This window comes from Equus quagga, chromosome 8 (genome assembly GCF_021613505.1).
Source record: "Equus quagga isolate Etosha38 chromosome 8, UCLA_HA_Equagga_1.0, whole genome shotgun sequence".
NCBI classification, from domain to species: Eukaryota; Metazoa; Chordata; class Mammalia; order Perissodactyla; family Equidae; genus Equus; species Equus quagga.
The window spans coordinates 32,841,359-32,850,963 of NC_060274.1; positions in this window are offsets into that span (position 1 = coordinate 32,841,359).

Below are 9,605 nucleotides of genomic sequence, written 5' to 3' on the forward strand. Positions count from 1 at the left end.
AATATGATTATTCTTTATAGCACTGATCTGATCTGTGAAACCAAGAGAATATGCCCACCATTCCTAATTATACTCAAACATATATATATAATATAAATACATAAATGTATATAGAGAGAGACTTTTAAAAAAAATAATGGAATTCTCTATCATCTTTTTCTTTTTTTTTCCTAAAACTACCTCCAAGCTCCAAGAGTTGATGCATCCATCTAAAATTCTTGTGACAGTCTTTGCAGGAAGATCTGGGAGCCTAGAGGCTAAAGGAAACTGTGCTAGTTCCGTGTTAACATTTGGGGAGGGGATGGCTATCAGAGACTAGTGAGCCTCCATAAAATAACCAGTTATAGTCCTTACCCATCTCAACAAAAGACTTAATCTCAACGAAGATCAGTTGTTCATCTGTCAATTCATTCTATGGTTTGGGCCTTCATGAAAGACACATGCCCTTCTTGCTAAGTATAAATGCCCCGCTTTGAGTCTCTGTTTTTGTGACTCTATTATATTTAATACAGGATTGGGGGGGAGGGCCCTCTGAACTTTCCGTTAAAAGGCCCCTAATTGCCGATTCTGATGTTTGGTGAATGTTGCTCATTCTAAATGTGGATCATTTCTTTGGTAATCTTTGATTGCTTTTCCATTCAGTTTTCACTTTCTCAGACTCAACAGTGGACAAATATCAAAGGAGGAAAGCAAAACTAAAGAAGTATGAGCATCATAAAAAGTAAATTTGAATTTTTTGGAGCAGTGTAGTATGAGAGATTATAATTTGCCCCCAAACGAGCAAGGACGTGCGATAAGAGAGCAGCTGCGCTTCGTCCTTGCAATCAGAAGAGTCGGTGACTCAAACGACTGAGCTAGCGTAGGTGAGACTGGTGAGCAGTGTCAGATCACCAGACAGAGAGGGCAGGGAGAAGGCAGACAGGCCCGGGAAGGGAATCCGGGCGTGACACCCCGGAGGCAGCGAAAAGAGTGGGATCAGTCCAGGAGCAGAAGAAATCACTGAAGGAAAGAAGAAATGAGAAAGTAAGTTTATGAAAGGCGGCAGAGGGCACAGAGTCAAGTGAGTTTTACTGAAAGACCTGCTAACATAGACGAGTCTGATAAAGGAGAAAATGGTCCTTGGTTCCAAAGATCCCTGGACAAAAAGCTAGCTCGCTAAGTAAGAAAGTAAACAAAGTAAGTAAATAAATAAATACCAGTGGGGGAAAAAAAACCATGAAAACAGTAGGAGAGTTTACTTCATGTTGTTCTTTTCCCCAGAGAAAAGAGAAGTCTGCAATCATTTGTGCATGACACCAAGGCTCCTGGAGAGTGATGAATGCCCATGGAGTCCAGCTCTGAAAGGAGAGCGTCTGACGATTACGCAGGTGTTAGCGGATGAAATAGGACTCCTTCTAATGGTCGGGGATTGCACTGTTTATTTTCCTAATGGGAGGCAGGCCTTGAAGTGGCAGAGGCGAATGTCTGCGAGTTAGAAAGCATGATAAAGTTCAGGAGGAAAAAGAGAGTTCCTGGAACAGACGGGCTTACTATTGCATTTGCAAATGATTCTCCTACTGTTAAAATCAACCTTTGACAGATATATTCGGTTTGACACTGGAGAAAAGGGAAATAACAAAATCCATGACACCAGTGCTTTTGACTATCTCATTTAAGGAAGCTAACAAAAGAATGGCAGTAATTGAAGGTGCTTCCACGTTTTTGGATGCAGAGTAAAATTTTTTCATAATTGCATTGCAAAGACAAGTTGTAGCAAGCGACAGAATAATACCTCAGGCCTAAAATTACGCTACAAAGAAAAGATGACAGACTAGACTTGCCACTATCTTAAAATCAGGAACAGAATGACCAAAGAGAGCTTAAATAGTGCCTTTGTCTTAGGAGACAGACTCCAATACAATGAGGCATAAGTCTTTTAAAAATAGAGTCAGCATATGGGTTGCCTTCTAACTGTGTAAAATATATAAAAATGCTAGGAAAATGTGATTAGAATTCCAATACATTATGGATAAAGCTTGAGATAAGGCAGGAATATTCATGCAACCCTCTGCAATATGCATAATAATAGAAACTCTGAAAATATACTGACTGGTAAAATGCTAATGAAACATTAATAAGCAAAAATTTCTGTGCATAATCAGTGAAAGTAGAGGGTTATTAAAGATTGGAAATCTATTGTTTAGGGGAAAGTGGAGCTATATAAATAAAGCGGACAGAATTAGAAACAGTAGAGGCAGTCTGTTTTGTGTATCAAAGAATCAAGAGCAAATATATAAAGTATGATATCAAATTTGTTTAAAAAACTAACAGCTATTCTCTTTGGATATTGGGAATATGGGAAATTCTAGTTTTTTCTTTATCTTTTCTTGTTTTTCAAATAATCTCATGTATTATTATTTAAAATATTATTTTAAAAAATTGTGTTGCAGATTTTAGACCACTACACTATGTAAATAAGGGAAAGAGTGTACGTAAGCTGTAGCCTACGAAAATAATATTATTATAAGCATGACAAGAACAATGGATTCTGTTTTCATTTTGGTGACAAATGCGTAAGCCTAGATACAGTGTTAGCAACTATAGAGTGATTGAGACAGAAGACATGAAAAAATAGAAAAAGAATGAGAAAGGAAAAATAAATTTTCATTAGAACCTTAAGAATACGATTTTATAAAAGGTGAAAGGATGCAAAATAAAAATTGGAATTTAGTAGAAAAAACTGAGACCCAGAAAGGCAAAGTAACCCAGAGCTAGTTAGAGAGAGTTTGGGATTTGAACCCAGGACTTCGGCTTTCAGCGCTCCTTTTGTCTGGTTTTATGTGGTGTATGCTATATGTGAGCATCACAGTCATCCTCTCACGACTTCCAAAAAAGAGAAGGAACGTTCACCAGGGCCAGGCCATGACGTGATGAGGGCATATTGTAAAGGGATGTGATCAACTTTTCTAAAACTGAACAGGATTATATAACAGGGAACTAAAAGAAAGAGGTAAGTGACTTCCAGACTGAATGGAGAAAATGGGGGTCCTGGGGTGGACGCAAAGGATGCCAATGAACTTAAGCACAACTTAGAAGGCATGAGTAAAAGAGATTAACCGACTGAGACGACCTTGAATCAAGGGAGGAAATGGGTAGAATCTGATCGCTCTCTATAGAAAATCGACAAAATCAGTGAAATTTTAGGTGTTTAGGGTCTAAGTTTGTAGAAAGACGGATAGACTCAGAAATAATTTTTTTGTGGAAAGCCTAATAGCAAAGTTTTCTGGAATTCATGAATGAAGAACAGAGGGTTAATAGACTTCTTCTGTTCAGGGAACTATTACTTAAAGTAGGATGTAGAAAAAGGGCAGATCAATCAGGAAATGTGTGATAGAGAACGCTGAATACAAGAACACAGAAATAAGTTGGGGTTTTAAGGAATTATTTGAATAAAATAGTTCATCCATGCTTTAGGAAGAAAATTCTCTCTAATGAGTAGAAATAAAAATGCGCAGGGTCCAGCCCCATGGCCTAGTGGTTAAGTTTGGCCTGCTCTGCTTTGGTGGCCTGGGTTCAGTACCCAGGCACAGACCTACACCCCTCCTTGGTAGCCATGCTGTGGCAGCATCCCACATACAAAATAAAGGAAGATTGGCACAGATGTTAGCTCAGGGCAAATCTTCCTTAGCAAATAAAATAAAATAAAAAAGAATTTTAAAAAATGCACAACAAAAGAAAATGTATAAAGAGTGGGTTGGGGATATTAAATTTGGGTTTCTGTTATATTGACAATTGATAAGTCTGAGCTACAGAAATGAATAGAATTTCATTGAAGAAACTCAACAATATATAAATAATGAAAAGAGAAAAGATTGGCTTTTGATAAATATTACAATTGTGAGTGTTTCAAGTTTCCTCTTTTTATATCACCCAGAGAATTTGTTTTTAATTAAAAATGTTTATGAAGTTTTGTGAATAAAGCATTGGCAGCTTAGAAGTTAAAACAAAGAAAAGATTGTCAAGTATATTTTTCGTGACTAATGCTGACCTGTCTGTCTCACTTCCCACTGGAATTAGAGGCTGCTGCAATTATACAATAAAGCCAGCTGGGGAGGACCAGACAGGGGCCATGCACATGGTGGGGAAATGTGTTTTAAGGGAAGTAGTCCTATGGAAAATGGCTACGTTTTGCCAAATGCTGTCTTGGTGGCTTTGGGTCTGAGCCAAGGATCTGCATAATGGTATCAGCTGCTCTTGCTCTGGCAGTCCTGCCACTGTCATTCTCTGGCTCTATTTAATAGCAAACGATGGTGTGTCTATACCCAATACCAGCAGTGAACAAAGAGAATGCATTTCCACTACCTGCAAATTAATTCGGTCTCCAAGTTGATGCTCTCTCAGACCATCCTATATTTCTTCATAATTATGTAATTTGTTTTCTATTTACGTGTTTAATGTCAATCTCCCCAACCAGAATATAAGGACAGGAACATTTACCTCTATCCTAATTTTCCCTTTGTGTAACAGTGACTCCTAGCTTGGTGCCTCGCACAGAAAAGGTACTATCAACAATGTTGACTTCCTGGGTGAATTCTTTCTTAGAGAACCGCTACAGCTATTAAAAGAAAGGCTTCTTCACCCATGTCAAATGGGTAGCTTTCTGTATTTTTCAATCCTGGAAAATGGTTGCATTTCAAATAGTTTTCAAGGCTTATTCTTATTCATTTTGCTTAGTGCAACTCTCAGCATTAATATTTTTGATTCATTGGGATATGCTCCAAAAAGAGGAAATCGAATCTAAATATATAAATTGGCCCAGGAAGTTGCATCCTGGACATATTATTATTCTTATTGATGATAAACTCGGTTCCCAATAGCTTCCCACCCTCCCTGGATCATTTCCTGCCAAAAAAGGCAAGCTTCACAGAGCTCTTAGTTCTTTAAGTGGCAGGTTCTATTTAAACACATAGATAAGCCTTGTCAGCCTGCGCTGCTATGAAGCATGAACTACTACTGTCAAGTAGCACTGCCGTGAACACAACACTTTCACTAGCTTTCCGCGTTCCTTTAATCCTTCCCCATTATCTGGATACTTGTGGGCTTAGGGCCTGGTTTAAAAGAAATTTCAATTAAAAAAAATCAAGAACTAAGCAACAGCTAGAAATGTCATCATAACATTAACGTTATCATACAAGCGAGCATACACAAGCAGTAAATATATTTGATATCCTAATCATTGCATGATCTTTCTTGATATAGAAACTGAGAAGTCACGGGGAATACTTTATGCTCAAATCTTGGCTCAATACTCACATTTTGTAGCGTTTATGTGATTTTTAGCTTGTGTCCAGATTTGTAAGACAACAGGCTTATTCTATTAGGATCCACGGTGAATAACGCATTTCCTGAGAACACAAAATCTTTTATAGTCTTGAAGCACCAAACAGTGCCTGGAAGAAATGATTTAACCTTAAGCACCCTCACTGAGTTATTATGATCCGTTTCAGATGTTGTCTTAATTATCCCATAACAGGGTAATGTCTTAGAAAAAGATGAGGTCGCTAAGCTTCTCTACAAATATATCTTTCCAATTGATGCAGTTTATATATATCTTGCTGATTCTGTTTTTGCTACTAGATAGTTGGAAAACCTTGGGAGTGTAATTTTTGATCTCCATCTGGCCTCGTTTTTCTCATTTACAAAATGGAGTTGAATAAGATCAATGGTTTAAGATATTTGGCAACAAAACTCTTTCTTCAAATAAAATATTTTATCAAAGCCTGAGGTAGAATAGAAAGGAATAGAATATGGCTCCAATTAGCATAGCTTGAACATCACTAATCTAAATACTACCTTATGTTGACTTGACTATGAAATACTATCATTCCTGTTAATAGAGTCTTGGTTTCGTATCAACAAATGTTCACCAAATGCCTGCAGGTGTTAGGCCCTGCAAGGATTCTGCTGTACCCTATACAAGCCAGGCTATGACCTGTTTCTTTCAGCAGATTATTTTCCAAAGGGAGACCACATAATTCCACCAATAAAATTAAAAGTTGTAATACAAGTACAAAAGGATGCACAATATAGGGAGTGATTACTTCCTGCCAGGGGATCAAAGAAGTCTTCATGAGGGGGTGGCATTTGACCAGGAGGTAGGATTTTTGACTTGGGAAGATGTGTGAGGTTTCCAAGTGGGGCAAATACAGTAAGTGAAGGTACGGGGGCAGGAGATTGAAAAACACATTAAGACAAGGGCAAGTGTTCCAATTTGGTTATGGTATAAATGGCATGATGAGGACTTTGAGCTAAAGCTGGGAAATTAGATTGGAATCAGATTATCAAAGTCCTTGAATTTCATGATAATGAGGCTTGCCTTTATTCTACAGGAATCAGAAATTCATGGGAGGTTTTTTAGCAGAAATGTACCTAGAAATGATTTCTCAAAGTAATGTGTAACTAGAAATGGGAAAGCTGGAGACAGGAGGGTTAAGTAGAAGACAATAGTCTGGCAATAAGTCATGAAGACCCAGGCTTGGACAGTGTTATGGACTGAAATCTGTCACCTCAAAATTTATATGTTGAAGCCCTAACACCCAGTGGGACTGTATTTGGAGAAGGAGTTTTTAGGAGGTTAAGGCGAAATGAGGTCACAACGGTGGGGTCCTAATCCAGTAGAATGGTGGTCTTCCACAATGACGGAGAGCAAGATCTCTCTCTTTCTCCAAGTGCACAGACTGAAGAAAGGCCGTCTGAGGACTCAGTGAGAAGGAGGCTGTCTACAAGCCAGGAAGAGAGCTCTCACCAGAACCTGACCTTGCTGGCATCTTGATCTCAGACTCCCAGCCTCCAGAACTGTGAGAGAAGCGACTTTAGTTGTTTAAGCCACCCAGCCCGTGGTATTTTCTTATGGCAGCCCAAGCATGGTAAGACAGGCAGTGACATTAGGAACGGCAGGGAGAAGACAAATGTCAGCAAGACACTGTGGAAATAGAATCAATGGGATTTGATGACTAATCCACTCGGGGACGTGAGGGGCAAAGTCAACGGTGGCTCTGAGACTAAGCCAGTGACTAGAAGGTTTTATGATGCTCTACAAATGTAGAGAACAGAGGGGGAAGAACAATTCTGAGGGGACAGAGCTTGATTTTTGTTTCTGACAAGTTTGGTGATTGAATTTGACATGTTGGCAACATAGTCCTGCAAAGCCTTCCAGTAGGTAAGTGGAATTGTGGGTTTGGTGGTTAAGAGAGGTGACTGAGCTGAAAATCGAATTCATTTTGGAGTCATCCGCAGAGGGATAACACCAAGGACTGCTCATGGATGAAAAAATAAAATTCAAGTACAAAATGATCTAAATGATCCTGAGTCAACCAAAAATGATACCTATCTCTATGTTTGCTATGTAGGCCTGGCTTATGTGTTTTTAAAAATTCTAGAACTTGTGCAGTAAAAGAGAGTTGGAAAACACAGAAGATCTACCCTGAAAATGGCAGATAAAACGTAATTTAAATACCCCGTGTCCCCTTCTGCTTTGGTACACGTGTAATTTGTTTCTGTTGGCAAGAAAAAGGCCAAACAGAATTTACTAGACCATACAGTTCAACAAACAAAAGATACTGTGACCTTGAAGCAGGGTAAAAGGTAAACTGTTCTTCAAATAAAGGACACATTAGCTCTAAGAGGACTGAAAGCAAAAATGGGACATTCTAACCCATAGGGACGCTGATTAGCAAGAGAATTCTACACCTGGGAATCCTGGTTCTTGAACTTCACAAGTGACAATGGAGTAACTAAATTGGAGAGAGAAAATAAGGAGCAAAAAAAGGGAATAACTGAAGTAGAACAAGATATTACGAAGCAAAGGACAGTTTCATAAACATTCAACTAAGTGGGACAATAAATAGGATATTTAGAGAATGAATATCTTGCCTGTAAAAAGTGGCTACCTGTCTTAAGAGGAACTGATTTCTAAAATTCATAGAACTTGAAGATGCAGCCTTGGGATTTCCCACTAGATGTTTAGCCCACTAAATAGGGACTGGAGAAATTTTCAGCTGTATGGTCCCCTGAACCCAGAAATCAAGGAAAGAGTTGTGTGAAATGTGGGGTCCAGGTAACTTATCACCTGCTACAGAAATGCATACTTTTTAGTTTAACAAAGTAATATGTGTATATCATTCCCATATCCCAGAAGAAATTCAATTATTTAAGCTATTTCTTTTGCTATATAATGACATATTTCTAAATAATACATATGTTACTATTTCTTGATTCTCCAATTTAGACATTTCTATTGACTTCCTTTTATGGAATATCAGGATTTAGGGCTCTTATTCCATGCTCCAATAGCACACACACACACACACACACACACACACCCTTCCCTTGCTCTTTTTCTGCCCATTATAGTCACACCACACTTTTGGGTTGTATCAGCACTCATTGTTTCCACTGTTACGATACATAAGTATTTCTCATGGCTAAGCTGTATAGTGCTCTTTGATTTTATTTCCTTTTTGTTCAGTCTTCTGTTTTCCCTGGAGTGGATCATGCTGTTTTCTTCAATTGTCTAGTTTTCTCTGAAACTATCGTTTATTCATTTCCCAAACTCTCTGCCGGAGGTGTGGTTTTTCTCAATATAATCAAACACGTTAGATAATTTACCAGTGCCTTTCTTTTTCCTTGGGGACTTCCTTCTGTATGTCTTTGATTTCTTGCTCCAATTGGACCTGGGTGATGTCTCGACTTGCTGAGCAGCTGCCCTCCCAGGCCTTCTTCACCACCGTCTGAGAATTCTCTTAGCCTTTCTTCTGCATGCATTTCTTTCCCCGCTGCAACTTCTTTCTTTCTTTTCCCCCTCCTTCCTTTTTTTTCATACAATAAATATTGAGTGCCCATTATGTTCGAGGCGTGGTTCTAGGTGCTGTGGATAGAGCAGAACTAGCAATAAAGAGTTCAGTGTTGGACACGGTGAGTTTGAGGTACGTACTGGACGTCTCAAGACAGCTGGATGCAGAAGTATTGACTTCAGACAGAGTTTAGGACTGGAGACATACGTTTGAGAATCACTCACACAGCAATGGTTTTAAAGCCACTGGACTTGATGACATCACCTAGGGAGTGAGTGTGGAGAAAGAAGATATCTGGAGTGCCTCAAGATGAGAGGTCAGGAGGATAAGACATACCCAGTAAAGAAGACTGAGAAGATGTGGCCAGGGAGGGAGGAGGAGAACCAAGGAAAAGTGGAGTCCTGAAAACTGAGTGAAGAAAGCGTTGCATGTGGGCTTCCTCAACGTGGCTGCTCACTTCATCAAGCCAGCGAGGAGGCTCTGTCCCCTCAGGGAGGCTCCAGTCCCTCTTTAAAGGGCTTTCAGTGGATTAAGTCAAGCCATGGACAAACTCCTTTCTGATGAACTCAAAATCAACTGCTTTGGGACCTTAATTCATCTGCAAAATCCCTTCACCTCTGCCATATTTTATCAGCTAGAAGGAAGGAACACAACTCACACTCAGAAGAGGAGATTCTATGGGGCTTGAAAAGCAGGGGGCAAGAGTCAGGGGTTCCCTAGAGTCTGTTTGCTACCAAGTGGTTCAGATAAAAGGGAAACATTGATGACAGGAAG